This window comes from Rhinopithecus bieti, unplaced genomic scaffold (genome assembly GCF_001698545.2).
Source record: "Rhinopithecus bieti isolate Rb0 unplaced genomic scaffold, ASM169854v2 scaffold_7967, whole genome shotgun sequence".
NCBI lineage: Eukaryota > Metazoa > Chordata > Mammalia > Primates > Cercopithecidae > Rhinopithecus > Rhinopithecus bieti.
Window position 1 is genome coordinate 1379379 of NW_016806112.1, and position 19241 is coordinate 1398619.

The 19241-nt window shown below is 40.7% G+C and overlaps 1 protein-coding gene and 1 pseudogene across 1 annotated transcript in view; one reads left to right on the top strand and one right to left on the bottom strand.

The window, feature by feature from the left end:
* Positions 1–19241, top strand: part of MAPKAP1 (MAPK associated protein 1) — a 283018-nt gene that overhangs the window by 98143 nt on the left and 165634 nt on the right. The gene's annotated exons all lie outside the window — the stretch shown is intronic.
* On the bottom strand, positions 13212–17254 carry LOC108531353 (heterogeneous nuclear ribonucleoprotein A1-like; annotated as a pseudogene).

A 19241-nucleotide genomic window follows, 5' to 3' on the forward strand; every position in this document is an offset into this window, starting at 1 on the left:
TTTCCAGAAATGTTCAAGATACTGTTAATAGAGTGTTAAATGTGAAACATCTCACATTGTACGTGTAGTAGTGTAAAATTGAATGTGGGTTTGGGAGAAACTACCAAAACTACCAAAAAGAGAAAAACGAGAAAGACACTCAGGGTCAGAAAATGAGGAGGAAAACAGTATGAAACTTGGCAGGCCGGGCACCGTGACAAGTGCCTGAGTTAGCTATTCAGGAGGCAGAGGCAAGAGGATCACTTGAGGTCAGGAGTTCAAGACCAACCTGAGCAACATAGTGAGACTCTCTTAAAAAGAGAGAGAGAGAAAGAGAGGAGGAGAGAAAGAGAGAAAGGAAGGAAAGGTAGAAAAGGAAGAAAGGGAAAGGAGGGAGGGAGGGAGGGAAGGGAGGGAATGAAGAAGAAAGGAAAGAAATTTGGCAGGTGAAACGAAGAAAGCCAGAGGATGTCTACTTCCCTTAGCATTCCAAGAGTGGGATTTCTGAAGGATTTTTTTCTGTTCCAGCTGTTTTTTGTGTATGTCCTGTTCATTTAGTTGAGCATATACATCCCTACCCCTTTGAGTCGAAGGAAATTCCCACTTGCTGTGGTTCAAGGGAGCTGCTTTGGGTACTTTAGGGGAAGGAAACTTGTTCCCTTCTACAGAGACCTCAGAGATAGGAATTTTCATTCCCATCAGTTCAACAAGTAACCATTTTGCATCCCCAGAATTCTGGAAGTACCTAATTAAAAAACGACACAGGTGCATTTTTAATAGACAAATTTACAATTAACAGGAATTTAAAAATATATAACATGCAACATCAGCATATATCAGGTAGTATAAGCATTTAGGTTTTTTTCTCTCCCTCTTGGTATGACTCAGTCTAATTCTTGTTTAACTTCTTAGTTAGGCTCCACTGTAGGGCAGTATTGGAAATAAGAGGGAATTGTGTAGCCCACCTCCATCTAACCTTTTGCTCTCTATTTTTTTGCATGCCCAAAGACAGGAGAAGTATGTCTTATTCATCGTCTTTGTATATTTCTCTTGGTACTACTATTGTCATTTTGGTTTTTTAGTAAAGGAAATTGGCTTATTTGAAACGTTTGTTTTAATCCTCTATGGAAACAGCAGTTTACGGGAAGGTTAAGGCAGCTCGTTTGGGCTCCTCTCAGAGTCTCTGCGCAATTGTTGGAAAGGAAACCCCAGGGAAACCCCTGAGCACAGGCGTCGGAAAAGCAGTTGGCTGTGCAGAAGACAAAACACTCCAGATGCTTTATCAGGTGCTGTCTGGAGAGCAGGAATAATGGTCTGAAGGCGGAAATGCTGATGTCTCCACTTTCCCAACTTAGCACAAATATCTTCTTTATCTTTGGTGGATTTTGGTGCCACAGTGGCGGCCCCAAGAAGCCTTAAATGCAAATGTGATTGCTTTTAGAATTTTGGCTTTGAAAGCCTGGCATTTGGGGGGTTTTCTTGAATTCTCTTTTTAAAGGGAGTGGATTCAGAGCATCCACTTTCAGTGCCATTTCCCTTGCTGAGATGGCTTGTTCACTGTTTACATCAAAGGATTCAGGAAGCAAGAGATGTGAACATAAATAAATAAATGATCAGACTAACAAATAAATAAAAAGCTTTGCTTCCTTTGTCACATAGTGGAAAGGCTTGACTGTAACATAATGGGAACACAGCAGCTATTTGATTAAAACGTCAGGACTTTTCTGGAAACTTCGAAGCATGTCTGCTGCTGTTCTTTTTCTAATAATGCTGTGACATGGGGTAAGTAGAACCCTAGAATTTCATGGTTGCAGTGGGATTGTTGGATACATGCATCATCCTCCCAGTCACTACAGGCACTGGCATGACATACCCTCCCTGCTGGTGCCTGTCTGCCCATTGACATGCCTTCCTTCGGAAGCCCACAAGTTGATTTGTAACTTGTTTGCTCTTTGTCCCCATACAGTCTTATTAAAAGCAAAATCACTTTGGGTGGCCAAGGCAGGCGGATCACGAGGTCAAGAGATCAAGACCATCCTGGCCAACATGGTGAAATAAAACCCCATCTCTACTAAAAATACAAAAATTAGCCGGGCATGGTGGCACATGCCTGTAGTCCCAGCTACTTGGGAGGCTGAGGCAGGAGAATCGCTTAAACCCAGGAGGCAGAGGTTGCAGTGAGCTGAGATTGCGCCACTGCACTCCAGCCTGGTGACAGAGCAAGACTCTGGCTCAAAATATATATATATAAAAAAATAAAAAATAAAAGCAAAGTAAGCAACTTTGCAGTGTGGGAAGGCAATTTTAAGTCATGAGTAAGAACTCAGACTCGGGAGTTAGACAGCCCCAGTTAGCATCCTCGCTTCACTAGCTGTGTAACTTTGGGCAAGTTACTTCATTTCTACAAGCTTCCATTTCAACTCTAAAATAGAAAAAATTGTTGAATCTAACTCAGAGTTGTTTGCGATTATGTAAGCTAATATGGATGTCAAATGTATGGGGTGATATCTGACCTATAGTGTTTCATAAATATTAACTGCTGTAGTGTTGGAACGAAGAGCCAGTCTTTGAAAAACACCCTTTGTATCTTGGTTGTCTTCCTTTGCTAGGAATGTAGTTCATTTTATTTTGGAGAATTTTCTGTTATTTCTCCAGCCCATGGTATTTATTGTTTCAGTCACTATAATATTTGTTGAAACCCTATGAAATTGCAATTTTTGTAAGTCATAAGTGATTATCAGCAGTTTCATATGATTCAGTTTAATGTAATAGAAACTATTGGAGTGTTTGCTGTATGCCAGAGTATCTGCTATGCCATTTCATTCATTCTTTTGAGCTTCCCTGTAAAGTATGTATTATTATTCCAGTTTTGGCATGGGGAAACTGAGGCTTGGAGACGTGAAAAGACTTGCCTGAGGTTACACAACTAGTAAGTAGTGAAGCTGGAATTCAGACCTAGGTCTCTTGAATCCAAAGCCCATTTATTTGCTTTCCACTTTCTACCCATGAGCCGTCTCAGACATACCCTCGCCTAGCTCCATGCCCAGTAAAGGTGACAGTCAGAGAAACTACACTGTTTCTTCTCGATTGTAGAAGGTTCAGGTTTTCTTCAGTAGGGTGAACATAATGTGACTGTCCTGTGTTGATGAACCTTTTGTGCTTTTGTCTCTCCTTTTCATATCAAGAACGCAGCATCTGCAGTGTTGGCTACAATCATCTTGGCTCTTTCAGAAAGGCATGTAGAGAATTAAAACAAAGAACCTAGACTCTCCCTTCAACCCAGTTTTCATTGTCTGGTGCAGTTTCTCATGGCCATAATTTGTGAGCATTTGCTCTATGCAGGGAATGTGCTAGGACAGTATCTCAGTTTCCCTATAATATTGAAGATAGGGGCTAAAATCCTTTGTAGGGGAGGAAACTGAGGGTAAATGGGATCACATGACTTAGAGAAAGGCACAAGACCTGTCAGGGTCTATCTTGCTTAAGGGTCTAGGTCTTTTCTACTGTACCCCATTTCTTCTTCCCACTCCTAGAAACCTTAAAGAAGGGATATGAGGACAGCCCTTTCCGCAGAATAATTCAGAGCATATTTTGGTGTGTTATCCCTACTGAATTTTTCCCATATCCTCTTTTCCTTTTCTTTTCCCTTCACCCCTTTTCTTTTCCTTCTTTCTTCCCACCGCCTCCCTACACCCTTCTTCCCTCCCTGCCTTCCTCTAAACATAATGAAGTTTAAAAGATTAGGAAACCACTTAATGTATTTCCTGAAGGAAATTGGGTTCTTGAAATATTCCCATTTGATTTTTTTTTTTCTGGCACTAAAATTATTTCTAAGTTTAATTTGCTTTCAGAGGAATTATCTTATAAAATATGCTACTAAAACAAGTTAGGTTGAATTCCTATCAGTTTCAAAGAGAATGATCTCCTCAGTCTTTGAATGGAGTCTTTTAAATGATAGGATTTGGAAATAATTGCTTAATACCTGAATTCAAGATGACATAACATGTTTTGATTTCTCAGGAAAACCTGTTTAACGGAGCTCCCTACTTATTCCTAAATCAACCAACTTTCTTATTCACTCCATGAACTGTGTTGGTGAAACCTCTTTTTGCAGCTGGAGATTGCACTTTATTCCTTTGTTGTTCCATTGTTTCCTTTAGGGTGAGGGAGAATAATTAAGGAGAACATCTTTTCTGAGCAGCTGGAGCCAAATTCCAGCTGACTACAGCACCTGCAAAGTTGACACCTCTGCCTCTGGATGGCAGGGTGGGATGCCAGCCGTGGAGCCCGCGACAATGGGTTCCAAAGTGCAGAGATGCGGCCGTGCGGTACCACTCGTGCCCTTCTGTGAGCTTCACATGGCAATAATACCGGTGAATGCAAAGTGTCTGTTTTAGACTAATTAGAGGGATGATTTGTGAAACGGTGGCTATTTATTTAATTAATCACCAGCACAAAGCCATAAAACCCATATTTTAAAAATCCCTGTTAGTTTGCCATGTGGTTAATAGATTGGGGCACATTAAAAAGTGACACAGTGATGTATTAAAAATGTTCCACCTAAGGTTCCTTCAGGAAGGAATGGAAGCTGTCTGCTTTCAGATACTGAAGTGTAACCTGCCAGGATTTGACCTGTCTGAGGTTTTAATATTTGTAAAGGCATTTATCTTTTGAATAGCATCTTTGTTAGGACATCTCCTCTTGGAATATTTCAAAATAAAAAATGTTTGTAGAATAATAAAAAGTTATAATTAAAGTGAATTTTGCTAGTTTCTTTTAATGATGAAGAACTATAATTTCTCATTAAATTATACTATGTTTACTATGCACAGCAGTATCTTTTATACCATAGGTTATTTTCCGTTTGTAAATAAGGGAGTCATTTAATTAACTAAATAATAAATGCAATAGTATTTTTGTTGCCGCTGTCAGCATTGCGTTTTGTTTTGCTCTGGTGGTATTTTACTATCGAATAGGAGTGGGGATAATTGGTATACTTGCTCAGCCTCAGCGCAGGTGAGTTGTCATTTCTGTATAGTAAGAATAAATGTCTAATTGACCTGTTCAAGAGATGACATTGGCATTAGAATTGAGAAGAGATGGCTTAGATTGTAACAACTGGTAGTGTTTTTTTTACACACGCAGACTTCTTGTTTTTCAGTACACACAAGCACAAGTACGTACAGTCCCTCTTGCACTTTCAGTGCTCTTTGGAGATAAATTTGGTACATATGTGCTGTTACTCATTCTTTATTAACAACATATTATTGAAATTATCAGTGTTCCTGCTAAAGCAGGTTTCACTATGTAATGAAATGTTTTCTAGAAGAATTTAAAATCATGTATGAAAATGTGTTGCTCAGGTGAATGCTTGTAAGGAAATTGTGCAGCTCTTAGGATTGTGTTTCTCTGCTGTGTTGTTTAATTACCTGCTCTGTTATAGAAGGGGAGCTGGAATAAAACATGAGTATGTTAATGCAGCCTGGAGCTGATGTGGTGGTGATGATTACAACGCAAATAAAGCATTTCTCATAACTGCCGTTGCCTACTGGAGCCTTTGAAACATCTGGACCTTTAATTGAAAAATAGTGTGGTGCTGTGCAAGGCAGACATGCTAAGTGAAGTCACTAATTTAGAATACAAAAATGTAATTGATAAAGTGTTTTATTTACATTGTATTTAAATATTCATACTTTGTTATGCTTTGTATAACAGGGAATTACTGGGTTAAATTTTCACGAATGTAGACAGTCTAAATGAGGTAAATTAAGTGAAAATGTTAATGGAATTTTACATTGGTTGCTGTAGGAGAGTGAGTACTTTTGCATCTATCGGAGCCTTTTAGGGAAGCAAATAGGTTAGGTCTTATTCTTTGAGTGTTGCGTTTTAGAATTAACTATCAGTTGGTAACATCATTACATTTCTTTCTTGTTGTTGGAATCATACCTTGTTATTTAGTTTAAAAAAAATGTTTCTTGGCATAATGGTAAATGGCTCTAATGGCAACATTATTGCCCAATAAACCAAAGCCTTGCCCACCTCTCGGGGCAGGTTATCAGAGTCTGCCCAAGAGAGCAGAAGAGCTGGTGAAGGGCTTGCAATTAACCTTTGTCCTGTGTTCGCAGCAGGGGAACTGACCTAGCAGCCTTCCGAGGAAATCCAATTTAATTTAAAATGAATTTGAAAAGACAAATTAGCCATATCTATTTTAATAAGATAAAATCCCGACTCTCTCTGTGTCTGGTTTAGTTAGGACCTCAGAGAAGATTGGACTGACTAAGACTCAGGACGAACACAAGGAAAATACTTCCAGGGGGCTGAGGAGAAACCCCGGAGACCTTGGTACCTGAGTGACTCGTCAGTTTCTGCAAGTGACCAGGTCTTGTGCTGCCCATTTCTACAGAGAATTGCAACCTGAGATGGACCTTTGTCTCCTCAGACCCTTTGCTTGTATTGGAGCTTGATGCCATGTTGATGTCATATGCTGCTTGCCCATCTCTCAAAGGACCACATTGTTATTTTCCTCTTTTGTCATTATCAGAGCACAATTGGGTACTGCCACTTGGGTAGCCAGATTTAGTAACAGATACATCTCACAGTTACTGATGAGCCTCATAATCCAAGTACAGATTGTCTGTGGCCTGGAAGTTGGTGCTTGACCACTGCTTCTTGACAACTGAATCAGACAGAAGCTGGGTGCAGTGGCTCACACCTATAATCCCAACATGTTGGAGTGCCACGGTAGGAGGATCGCTTGAGCTCAGGAGTTTGAGACTAGCCTGGACAACATAATTGAGACTCTGTCTCTACCAAAAAAAAAAACAAGTGTGGTGGTGTTGCTGTAGTCCCAGCTTCTTGTGAGGTTGAGGTGTGAGGATTGCCTGAGTTTAGGAGGTCAAGTATGCAGTGAGCCATGTTTACACCTCTGTACTCCAGCCTGGACAAAAGAGTGAGACCCCATCTCTTACAAAAAGGAGAGAAAACGGAATCAGAAGGTTCTACCTGGTTTTGTTTTGTTTTGTTTTGTTTTGTTTTGCTTAAGACAGGGTCTTGCTCTGTTGCCCAGGCTGCACTAGCTGAGGGTTTTGAAACAGCCTACTTAATGAACAGCTCTAAGAGGAAATGAGTGATCCTCACAGGACTGTTGGGCATATTAAATGAGATAATGTATGAAAAGTGCTTGGACCCTGATAGGTGCCCAATAAATGACAGTCAGCAGCGGTGACCTGCCGGTTGCAGAGAGAGTTGTGGTGGGGAGTGCAAAGGCTGTGTACAGAGGAATGCGCTTTCTGTGCCTGGCCCCATCTCCCGTCAAGACTGTCAGCTTCGTAGCTGGCTACTTTTACTTAGTGTTGCTATGCTGACTACCTAATTGAGTAATGTGTCTGACAGTTTGTATTATCCTGTGGATCTTGCTGTCCCCTCAGTTTTAGAAATAAAAGTTTTCTGCCACTTCTTTCTTTGTGATGCTATCTAGAAGATGCTGGATGAAAGCCCGATAATCAGACTTTTTGGGCTGCTTCTCAATTGTAAATTTTATAGGTAGTTACAAGTGATTCTTTCCAACAGGAAGCACTGTTCTAGATAATTAGTAATTTATCTCTTCTTTCATTTGCTGATGTTTGTATTTCTTTCTTTTCTTTTTGAGACAAGGTCTCCCTCTGCTGCCCAGGCTGGAGCTCAGTGGTGCAATCATGGCTGATTGCAGCCTCAACTTCCCAGACTCAAATGATCCTCCCACCTCAGCCTCCTGAATAGCTGAGATCACAGGATCTCACAGGCTCACACCGTCACACCTGTCTAATTTTTAAATTTGTTGTAGTGATAAGGTCTCTTTGTATTGCCTTGGCTGGTCTCAACTCCTGGGCCCAAGTGATCCTCCCACCCCAGCTTCCCAGAGTGCTGGGATTATAGGCGTGGGCTGCTATTTATATTTCAACATGCATTTGCAAACTGTGTTAAAAGCAGACTTCCTCAACTGGCTCTTTGCAGTTGTATCACAATGTAACCAACCATAATATATTTTCTGCTGAGGAGGAGCAACGTTCTGTGTCACCAGAGGTGTAGGTTCCTGGTGTTGGCCTTTATGTGTTACATAGAGTAACACCTATCCCAGTTATTTCACATGCGTGTTTTGAGGATGAAAGTGAATGTTGTAATTGAAGAAATGTGAACCTATTTATTTCCATTTTGTCTGATGTTTTTACATTGTTTGCTAGGAGGTGCGTCAGGGACTTGAATTAATTATAATTACTGAAGAGACATACACTGATTGAGCAAATAAAGTAGTAAGCCCATTTATGCCAAGACCATCTAATTAAATTCTAACTTTGGATAAGCTGGATGTGCATGAAAGATTAATTTTAAGAGGTTTTTATGACTTACTAAATAATGATACAGTGAAATTTTTGAGTTATATCATTAAGGAACATTGAATCTTAAAGTGATAAAACAGTTATGAACCTACCACTGTATAGAAATTTGTGGATTTTTTACACTATTTAAAATTAAGGAAACAATTTTAATGTGAATAGGGATGTTTAAAATTTCTGTAATGTTTAATCGACTGAAACCCTGCAAGAAATGAAGATGACATATGTGCCTGGATTATTTCCTTCAATATTTATGCAATTTTACATTCTCAAAATACTTTGCTATCTTTGAAATTAAATTGTCCTCGGGGTAGTTGGAGGGTTATACCAAAATTTCCATATAATTTAGGAAGGTGATAATGGCTGTACTATAACCTTTTTTAGAGATACATCATCTAGTAATGGAGTCAAATATACATTCTTCATTGAGTTTTAATTTTAAAAGTTGATATTAAATCTTCAAGACTCATTATATTATGATAATTGATAGAGTTTAAAATATGTAACTCTTCTTTATGGTTTAAAAAAAACCTATTTTTACTTTTAAAGCATATTGATTTTATTATATAAATGATTTAATAATGAAGAGGTCCCTAAACTTATGCTCGGTGATAGGGCTTAGTTCATGCAAACTACCTTTCCCTGATAATATCATCATTATGAAAGCTATTGTTTGTATAATTAAATGCAAAGCACTGTGTAACATTAATGATATACAGAATCCCATCATGGCTTTGAAAATTTGAAGTGGACATTTTACATGCTTTAAGATGGCTAGATTGTAACTGTATGAGAGCACATTCTGATACATGCTGTAACTGCCCCAAGGCTGGATGAGAAGAGAATGTGGTTCTTCTTCTCTCAAAATAATTAAGATAGAGACCTTTCCTTGTTGCCCCTACTTCTCAATTTCATGTTTGCTTGAAGGGGCATTTTGTCCAAAAATCTGCCTGGTCTGAGTGACAGCTTAAATTACAATAATAAGGAATAGTTGACATTTCTTTGATAGTTTGCAGTTCACAGAGGATTTTAACATGCTTTGTTTTCACTTTATACTTCCTGATATTCTTTTGAAGTAGATGGTCTCATCTCTATTTTATGGGAGAGGAAATTGACTTTCAGAGAGATTATGGGCTTACCCAAGGCTGCACAGCTCAAGGCTGGCAGGGCCAGAGTCCAGATCAGTTCAGTTGACTCAGCAAAGAGGAGTCTAGCAAATGTAACTTAGGTTAGTGAAAACTGCCGATATCAGGAATTGCCAGTATCAGGAATTGTTTTCTGAATTTAGGTCTTTGAGGAAATGATTGTTTCTGATACGGAATGGACTGGCCTTTTTTTTTTTCCTTCATACTTCCCCCCATGTTTTATGAAATGTCTTACCTATATTTGAATATGAATGATTGCTAGTTTTTCAGTTGATACCTTGAAACAAAAGAATTATTTGAGGCTATTCATCAAACTTCATTTGATAACAGATTGTTTAAACCAGTAGTTGCTAGGCATTTTATTTCTTTCTCAAAAATGTCAGAGCATCAAAATATAGAGGGTTTGTTTTAAGTAGAGAAAATCGTTTCTGAGAGTAAAACCTCCTTCCTTGTTTTGAGTCCAGGACAAATGTCTTACATTTGCAGACAGGCGTGGTGGCTCACGCCTATAATCCCAGCGCTTTGGGAGGCTGAGGCAGCTGATCACCTGAGGTCAGGAGTTCAAGATCAGCCTGTCCAACATGGCAAACCCCCGTCTCTACTAAAAATACAAAAAATAGCCGGGTGTGGTGGCAAGTGCCTGTAATTCCAGCCACTGGGGAGGCTGAGGCAGGAGAATCGCTTGAACCCGGGCAGCAGAGGTTGCAGTGAGCTGACATCGCACCATTGCACTCCAGCCTGGGTGATAGACCAAGACTCCATCTCAAAAAAATAAGGATTTACATTTATCATAGATGTTATAGAAGGAAAAGTTACAAAATGCTATTTTCTGTGCTGTGTTGTACTCTTGAAAGGATTATAGCCTGGCTTATTCTATGGTGTTTAGTAACCGAGTTTTTTGTTTGAGATCCTAGGTATATGAAAGGGTGTCTATGGAGGTAGAGGTAGGTAGATTTGTTCAAATTTCATGAGGGTTAGCACTAAGACCAGTGAGTAAAACTTGCAGAGAGATTGCACCTCAGTGGAAATAAACACATTTTAGCTGGCAAAACTGTTTGCCAAAGACTGAAGAAAAGGGGCTACTTCACTTAGTGGCAGGGACATCATCAGTGAAGGTGTTGAGGAGAGGTTGTAAGACAATCATTTGTTGAAGTTACTTCAAAGGGGATGACCCTTCAGATTCCTTGTGGTTTCAAAAGTCTATGAATGGCAATATTTTTTTTAAAAGTCTGTCCATATAAAAGTAGATAAAAAGTAGGAAAAAACACCGTAATAACCAATATTTCTTGAGCATTTACTGTGGGACAAGACCCAGTAATAAGTACTTTACATGAAGTCTTTTTTTTTTTTTTTTTTTTNCTCATGCCTGTAATCCCAGCACTTTGGGAACCCAAGGCAGGTGTATCATGAGGTCAGGAGTTTGAGACCTGCCTGACCAATGTGGTGAAACCCCATCTCTCCTAAAAATACAAAAATTTGGCCTCATGCAGTGGCTCACTCCTGTAATCCTAGCACTTTGGGAGGCCGAGGAGGGTGGATCACTTGAGGTCAGAAGTTCAAGACCAGCCTGGCCAACATGGTGAAACTTCATCTCTACTAAAAACACAAAAATTGACTGGGCGTGGTGTCTCATGCCTATAATCCCAGCTACTCAGGAGGCTGAGGCAGGAGAATCACTTGAACCCAGGAGCTGGAGGTTGCAGTAGGCCGAGATGGCGTCACTGCACTCCAGCCTGGGCGACAGAGTAAGACTCTGTCTCAAAAAAAAAAAAAAAAAAAAGATGCTGGGCGCAGTGGCTCACGCCTGTAATACCAGCACTTTGGGAGGCCGAGGCGGGCAGATCATGAGGTCAGGAGATCGAGACCATTCTGGCTAACACAGTGAAACCCCGTCTCTACTAAAATACAAAAAAAAAAAAAAAAATAGCCGGTTATGGTGGCGGGTGCCTGTAGTCCCATCTACTCGGGAGGCTGAGGCAGGAGAATGGCGTGAACCTGGGAGGTAGAGCTTGCAGTGAGCCGAGATCACGCCACTGCACTCCAGCCTGGATGACAGAGCGAGACTCCGTCTCAAAAAAAAAAACTACAAAATTAGCCAGACTTGGCGGCAGGCACCTGTAATCGCTTGAACCCGGAAGGCAGAGGTTGCAGTGAGCCGAGGTCATGCCACTGCACTCCAGCCTGGGTAACAGAGCAAGACTCTGCCTCAAAAGAAAAAAGAAAGAAAGAAAGAAAATAAACGAAAAGAAAAGGAGACTGACAAAAGTACATGTAAGTACAAGTTTAAGACATTATGAACCTCTGGAAGTGGTTCAAGCATTTACTGTCGCTGAGCGAAACGAGAAGGAAGAATAAAGCCTCACTTTATCACTTTATAACCAATCTCCTGCCTCAGACCAGCAGAAACAGGTCTGAGGTCTGAGAAAAGCACAAAGTAAGGCACGTAAGACTGGACATGCACTGAGCTGTCAGATTTTAGCGCCCCCCATATCCTCTCTGCAGTTACCCTCTTTAAGCCTATCAAGGGAGAACTGAATTCACTTGGTTTTACAGATGTTGATTTCTCCATTGTGTGTTCCTTCTGTTTCTTACCACCAGCTGAAACTTCAGTAATGACTGCTTAAGTTCCATGCCTGTTATAGGGCCTAGCATACTTTTCCTCTCTGTTCATTTCTGTCTTGGGTGTGTAGAAACTCATATTCCTTCATCTCTTTTGCTTATTCCACTATTTAGCTGCTGCTCCACCCCTAAAAGGAATGAATAAAGGAGAATACCAAACCCACTGATCAACCCAAAATAGAGAGATATACTTCAGAAACTACCCTAAGTTTATAGTGACTTGTCAACAAGGGAAGGGAAGGATATTTGTATGAATAAATGAAAGCTTTCACAGAATGGCAGAAATAGGGAGAAGAAAGGTAAAGGCAGCACAGTTTAAAGAAATTACCAATCCCCGCAGGATTTCCAGCAGTAACCACTCACTGCAAAAGGGAAGAGATAAATCATCTCCCTTTCCTGCAGCCTCCTATACTAAGCAGAAGGCAGAATCTCCACAAGGCATGATGGCAGGTATATTCCCCAGCACAGAGCTCTATGCCCCTGCCCTAAGAAGGATGTTTCTTCCGTTGCCATTTCTGATATTTCCTTTCAGGAAAGTAGTACAAAACTAGCTCTTCTTTCAGCAGCCTGTACACATTGATTTATCTCTTTGTTTTCAGCTATCAGATCGTCTTGTAAGTTTGACTATTTCCCTTCATGATTGAAACTCAATTGTCTCCAGCAGTGTCTAACATACCTTAAGCCAAAATGCATGCATTCACATTGTGATATGATAAACTTCCAATTTCCTTGGTCCCTTATTTTCCATTACTCAGAACACAAATATATTATTTTTTTTTTCAGCGTCACGATCAGACTATTGCATTTAGCAATCAACAGCATGGGTACAAAAAAAAATCTACATCAAAACCCTTTGTTGGATTGCTTTACATTTTCCACAGAACAAAAACTAAAATAACCTGTTATGCAATTAGTCACAAATACAGTCCTCGAGTTTTTTGCCCATACACGTATTTGTCTAAAACATGTCTTCTTTATAGCAGGTGGGCCTTGCCACCACTCTGCTTGGCTGAGTTCACAAATCTGTTGTAACCTGTAGCTTCCCTGTCACTTCTCTGGCTCTCCTCTCCTTTTAAGCTTTGTTTGCTGGAAGTAATTAAAATCTTCTGCCACTGCTGTAGCTACTGCTGTTACTGGAACCGCCATAGCCGCCTTGGTTTCATGGTTTGGGAAAGTACTGGCCTCCACCACCATAGCCGCCAGAGCTTCTGCCTCCAAAGTTTCCTCCCTTTATGGGTCCAAAATTTGAAGACTGATTGTTGTAATTGCCAGAATCATTGTAGCTTCCACCACCCTCCAGAATTGCCTCCATCGGTACCAAATCCATTATAGCCATCTCCACTGCCACCATATCCACCACCACCATGGTTGCCACCAAAGCCACCACAACCACTGAAGTTTCCTCCATGACCAAAGTTGTCATTCCTACCTAAATCACCTTCACAACCACCACCAAAGTTTCCAGAACCACTTCGACCTCTCTGGCTGGATGAAGTACTAGCCATCTCTTGCTTTGACAGGGCTTTCCTAACTTCACAGTTGTGGCCATTCACAGTATGGTATTCTGAATGACAATCTTATCCACAGAGTCATGGCCATCAAAGGTTACAAAGGCAAGGCCCCTTTTCTTGCCACTGCCTCAGTCAATTGTGATTTCAATCACTTCAGTTTTTCCTTACTGTTCAAAATAATCTCGCAGGTGATGTTCTTCAGTGTCTACTTTAATGCCACCAACAAATATCTTTTTCACAGTTAAGTAGGCACCTGGTCTTTGAGAATCTTCTCTTGAGACAGCTCTCTTTGGTTCCACAACTCTTCCATCCACCTTGTGTGGCCTTGCATTCATGGCTGCGTCCACCTCCTCCACAGTGGCATATGTGACAAACCCACAGCCCCTGGAGTGCTTGGTGTTGGAATCTGTCATTACTACACAGTCCGAGAGCGTTCCCCATTGCTCAGAATGGCTCCTCACGCTCTCATCAGTTGTTTCAAAGCTCAACCCTCCCATGAAGAGCTTCCTCAGTTGTTCGGGCTCTTTAGGAGACTCTGACTTAGGACGGCAGGGAAAAGAGAGACTTTAACGATGCTTCCTCGGTGTGTCCACAGACAGAAAGGACTAAGCTGACAAACATAGCATGGTATTTCTTAATTCAAGATTATTTTGAACTAAATCCCATCTGTATTCTTTCTACTTCCCCTACTTTGGAAACTATCAGGTATATGATTTTGAAATTAATTTTATGATAATCAGCTAATGTATATTATTTTAATTAATAGGATCAGCTAAGAAAAAAGCTGCTCTAGATAATGTTTTATTATCAGCATGTTCAAATACATGTATTTCAATTCTATATCTGTTAACATTCTGTGTATTAGAAGTTAATTTAGATTTTTAAGTTTTCCCATTTTATGAGCTAATAATTAATTGGATAACCTTTGGTTCATAGTATTGATATTTCATAATTGGCCTAGAGACACTTTTTAAAAGACTGAGCTTTTCCAGTATATATCACAAGTTACAAAACACAATTCATACTCTTTGACCTAGTAATCTTCTTCTAGAAATATGTTCACATTTGTATAGGAAAATGATTATGAGATTATTTATAATAATGGAATACTGTAAACAGCTTCCATTTCTAACAATTGAAGAATAGGTGGTACCACCATATGCAATAATATAATGCAAGTGTTTAAATCATGTGTTAAAAGAATATTAATCGTTTATTCCATCAATATGTGTAAGTAACTATGTCGGGCCCTTTGTTAGGTGCTGGGGATGTTTCAGAGAGGAAAGAGTGTTCCTGAAGAACAGGGGCTGGGAAGTAGAAGAGGTATAGCCCCTCTACCTGGGATAGAGAATTGGCAGGTCTGGTGGGTCCATTCTGAAAGAGAGTCTGCAGAGTCCTTTTGATTTAGCCAGGTAGCGTGAAACCCCTGCTGTGTTGTAGGCTCTAGGAGGATACAAAATGGATGAGGCTATTTTTCCCTTTATGTAATTCATAGCTGAATGAGAGGGTGTGGGGAAGGAGGTGGTGAGAGTAGTTACAGAAAAAAGTGAAACTGTAAGTCTGTGCAAATCAAATTGTTAGGGGAGGAGAGAAGAGGGAATTTGGGCTTCTACCTTCTTGGAAGAGGAGGTATTTTAATTGAAGGACAGAAGAAGAGCTATGTTTCTTGATCAGTGACTGTGTGGCAGGCATTTTAGATACATCTTATTTGCTTTCCAAGTGGGTAAATGGAAGTTCTGAAGAGGTGAGGTTAGTTGCCCAAAGTCTAAGGTCTAGCAGCTAAGGAAGTGGTAAAGCCAGAATTCTGACCTGGACCTAGCTGACCCCGAGTCTGTGCTCTTAATTACTGTTCAGTGTACATCAGCAATGATATGAGGGACCAGATTGTGAAGGGCATTAAATGCCATCTAAGGAGTTGGAATGCTAGCACTAGGCCATCATATGTTTCTACATGACTGGCATGGTCTGTGATTTGAGAAAAATCACATTGGTGGCAATAAGGAAAGAAAGATTTGGAGAGAGAAGGATTTTTTAAAATAAAGAGATAGTTGGAGATTGCTGCAGTGGTCTCACTGACGGATGACGAAGCTGATGAAGCCTGAACTGGGGCATTGGCAATAAGCATGGGAATGAGAGAGATTTGGGAGACATTTCCGAGGCATTTGGATGGTAGAGTGTGAGACAGAAAGAGGAATTAGGATTCCTAGCTTGCATGACAAGAATAGATGATGAAAGCCTTAGTTGAGATAGAGTATAGAATGCCAGACATGCCAGTGAAGAAGAAATCGGTGTTGGATATGTTAAATTTCAGATTCTAACTGCATTTGCAAAGCCATCAGGTCAGGGAGAGGCTGTGGGATATGAAGTTGAGTCTGGTTGGTCCTCATGAGTTGCATTTCTGCTGAGAAAGTTTTGCTATAGGAAGTACTTTTCTATTTGTTCTCAAACCTGCCTTGGGGCATTTCCTGATTTGGGAGCTGCTCTGGAGAATGTTGTTCAACTTCAAATTGTCAGCTGATTGTCAATTTATTACCTTTTTTTTTTCTTTTTCTTTTCCTTTTCCTGTTTCTGTTTCTTTTTTTTTTTTTTTTTTTTTTTTTTTTTTTGAGACAGAGTCTCGCTCCATCCCAGGCTGGAGTGCAGTGGCATGATCTCGGCTCACCACAACCTCTGCCTCCCGGGTTCAAGCAATTCTCCTGCCTCAGCCTCTCAAGTAGCTGGGACTACAGGCACATGCCACCATGCCTGGCTAATTTTTTGTATTTTAATAGAGACGGGGTCTCACCATGTTGCCCAGGCTGGTCTCAAACTCCTGAGCTCAAGCAATCCATCTGCCTTGGCCTCCCAAAGTGCCAGGATTATGGGCCTGAGCCACTGCGCCTTGCCGTTTTCTTTTCTTTGATAAAATTACTTAACCTGCCATAGTAAGGTATCTGAGTTATATTTTCTTTCTTTTTCTTTCTTTCTTTCTTTGAGACAGTCTCACTCTGTCCCCCAAGTTGGAGTGCAGTGGCATGATCTTGGCTCACTGCAACGTCTTCCTTCTGGGTTCAGGCAATTCTCGTGTCTCAGCCTCTGGGGTAGCTGGGACTATAGGCACATGCCACCATGCCTGGCTAATTTTTGTATTTCTAATATATTTAGTATTTTTGTATTTTACCATGTTGGCCAGGCTGGTCTGGACTCCTGACCTCGGGTGGTCTGCCCGCCTTGGCCTCCCAAAGTGCTGGAATTGTGGGCGTGAGCCACCATGCCCAGCCCTGAGTTATATTTTCCTTCTTTTCTTTTTTTTTTTTTTTTTTTTTTTTGAGTTATATTTCAACTTACTTTTTCCAACAGCCTGTCAGAGCACATAGTATGTTCTTAATGATGCTTACCTGATGCCTTAACATAGGCTACACTTTCAAAATCCATCTCTCTTTCCTTCACTTAAAACTTTTAAGCCCTGAATGGTACTCTTATTCTTTTATCTCCTTTTAGTTTATAATATTTATAATTTTGTTTCTAATTGTGAAAGTAATACATGTATATTATAGAAAATACAGAAAACTATAAACCAGAAAATTAAAATCACTGATAATCCCATGTCTCAGAGGGAACTCCTGCTCACCTTTTGGTGTATTGGCATAGTTGGTAAATACAATAAGCATCTTTTCTTGGGTAAGAAAAGGATGAAAGGGTACATTTTGTATCTAAGAGGCCTTTACTAGCCCCCTTTAGCGTGGGTTGCTTCTGGGCTCTCTTGACAGACTGGACTTTCCCCTTCTTAAAGCTTTTGTGACATTGTACAGTGAGACCTTCAGCAGAACAGTTTGGTGAGGGTCTGGTCTGCGTTGTATGTCAGTGGACTTTGTTTTCGGAGCCCAGCATGATGTTTCAGCTGGTGTTTGTTGAATGCGTGAGAGAATGAGGAACATAAAGCTAAGCCAGTTTCCCTGTGGCAACACTTTATCTGTGTTGCCCCCTTCCCTGTGCTCTAAATATGCCGCCATTTCCCCAGTCCTGTATGGTGGAACACATAAATTTGCCATGCAGTGAAACTGTAGGACACGATCTTTGTTTATTGCTAGTTGCTTTTTCATATTTAGACATCTTTGGAATATTGCTTGCCTTGATGTGTGATGAATACTTTTAATCCTTCAATCACCATTTTTTAAAATAAGTTAATTACATTTTATTATGTTGATGGATTATTTTATGTTTTAGATGATTCCTTCTAAATACTGTAACATAGGGACTATTAGAGCTAACTGCCACCACCTTGAGCTTTTTCAGAAGACAGTCTCCTTATTAAAAAATATGTAATTTCAGTGTGCAAGGCACTTTTCCCACCATCAGTTCCTCAAGATGGAATTAGAAGATTAAAAAGATATAAAGTGCTTCATTCATTTAATAAGTATCTATCATATTTATTCCAATAGTTTTTGCCCCACTTTCTATTTTACTATGAAATAGAGGATAGTAAAGAGTACTTTACTCTTTAGAATAAATAGAGAAGAGTACTCTATGGTACTCATATGAGTACCATATAACTATCTGTCCTCGTTTCTTAAACAGTGGTTACTGCCCTTCAGTCAACTCACAGTGGCAGGGTTTCCTGGAGTCTCCATCTTCTTTTTTTTTTTTTTTTTTTTTTTTGAGACAGAGTCTTGCTCTGTCGCCCGGGCTGGAGTGCAGTGGCCGGATCTCAGCTCACTGCAAGCTCCGCCTCCCGGGTTTACGCCATTCTCCTGCCTCAGCCTCCCGAGTAGCTGGGACTACAGGCGCCCGCCACCTCGCCCGGCTAGTTTTTTGTATTTTTTAGTAGAGACGGGGTTTCACCGTGTTAGCCAGGATGGTCTCGATCTCCTGACCTCGTGATCCGCCCGTCTCGGCCTCCCAAAGTGCTGGGATTACAGGCTTGAGCCACCGCGCCTGGCCTGGAGTCTCCATCTTCTAACTGCTCTCCTCGAGCAGCTCCTCAGGCAAAGCTTTCCTGAGGTTTGTGGGGAAAAGAAGAGGGAGATGATTTTCAAGCCTTGAAGAGTAGGAATTGATACATTTAGAGTAAGTCCAGGGAAAGAAGGCATTGGTGTTTACAGTAGGGCCTTTGGAGTCAGGCTGACAGGAGGTTTGAATCTTGGCTCTTCCACCTTGGTTATTGGATGTTGAGCAGATGACTGTAGCCTTGTAAGCCTTGGTTTTCTCAGCTATAATGCAAAGATTACGCCAGGTTGCGGTCACTCATGCCTGTAATCCCAGCATTTTGGGAGGCTGAGGCAGGCGGATCACTTGAGGTCAGGAGTTCGAGACCAGCCTGGCCAACATGGCAAAACCTTGTCTCTACCAAAAATACAGAAAGTAGCTGGATGTGGTGGCATGTGCCTGCAATCTCAGCTACTTGGGTAGCTGAAGCCCAAGAATTGCTTGAACCTGGGAGGTGGAGGTTGCATTGAACTGAGATTGTGCCACAGCACTCCAGTCTGGGCAACAGAGCGAGACTGTCTCAAAAAAAAGAAAAAAAGGTTATGATAGAACCCTATTTCTTAGAGTTATTGTATGAATTAAATGATATAATTAGGCAAACATTTAGCAGAGTTTACTTAACAGCTCTCAGTAAATGCTAGCCCCCCCCC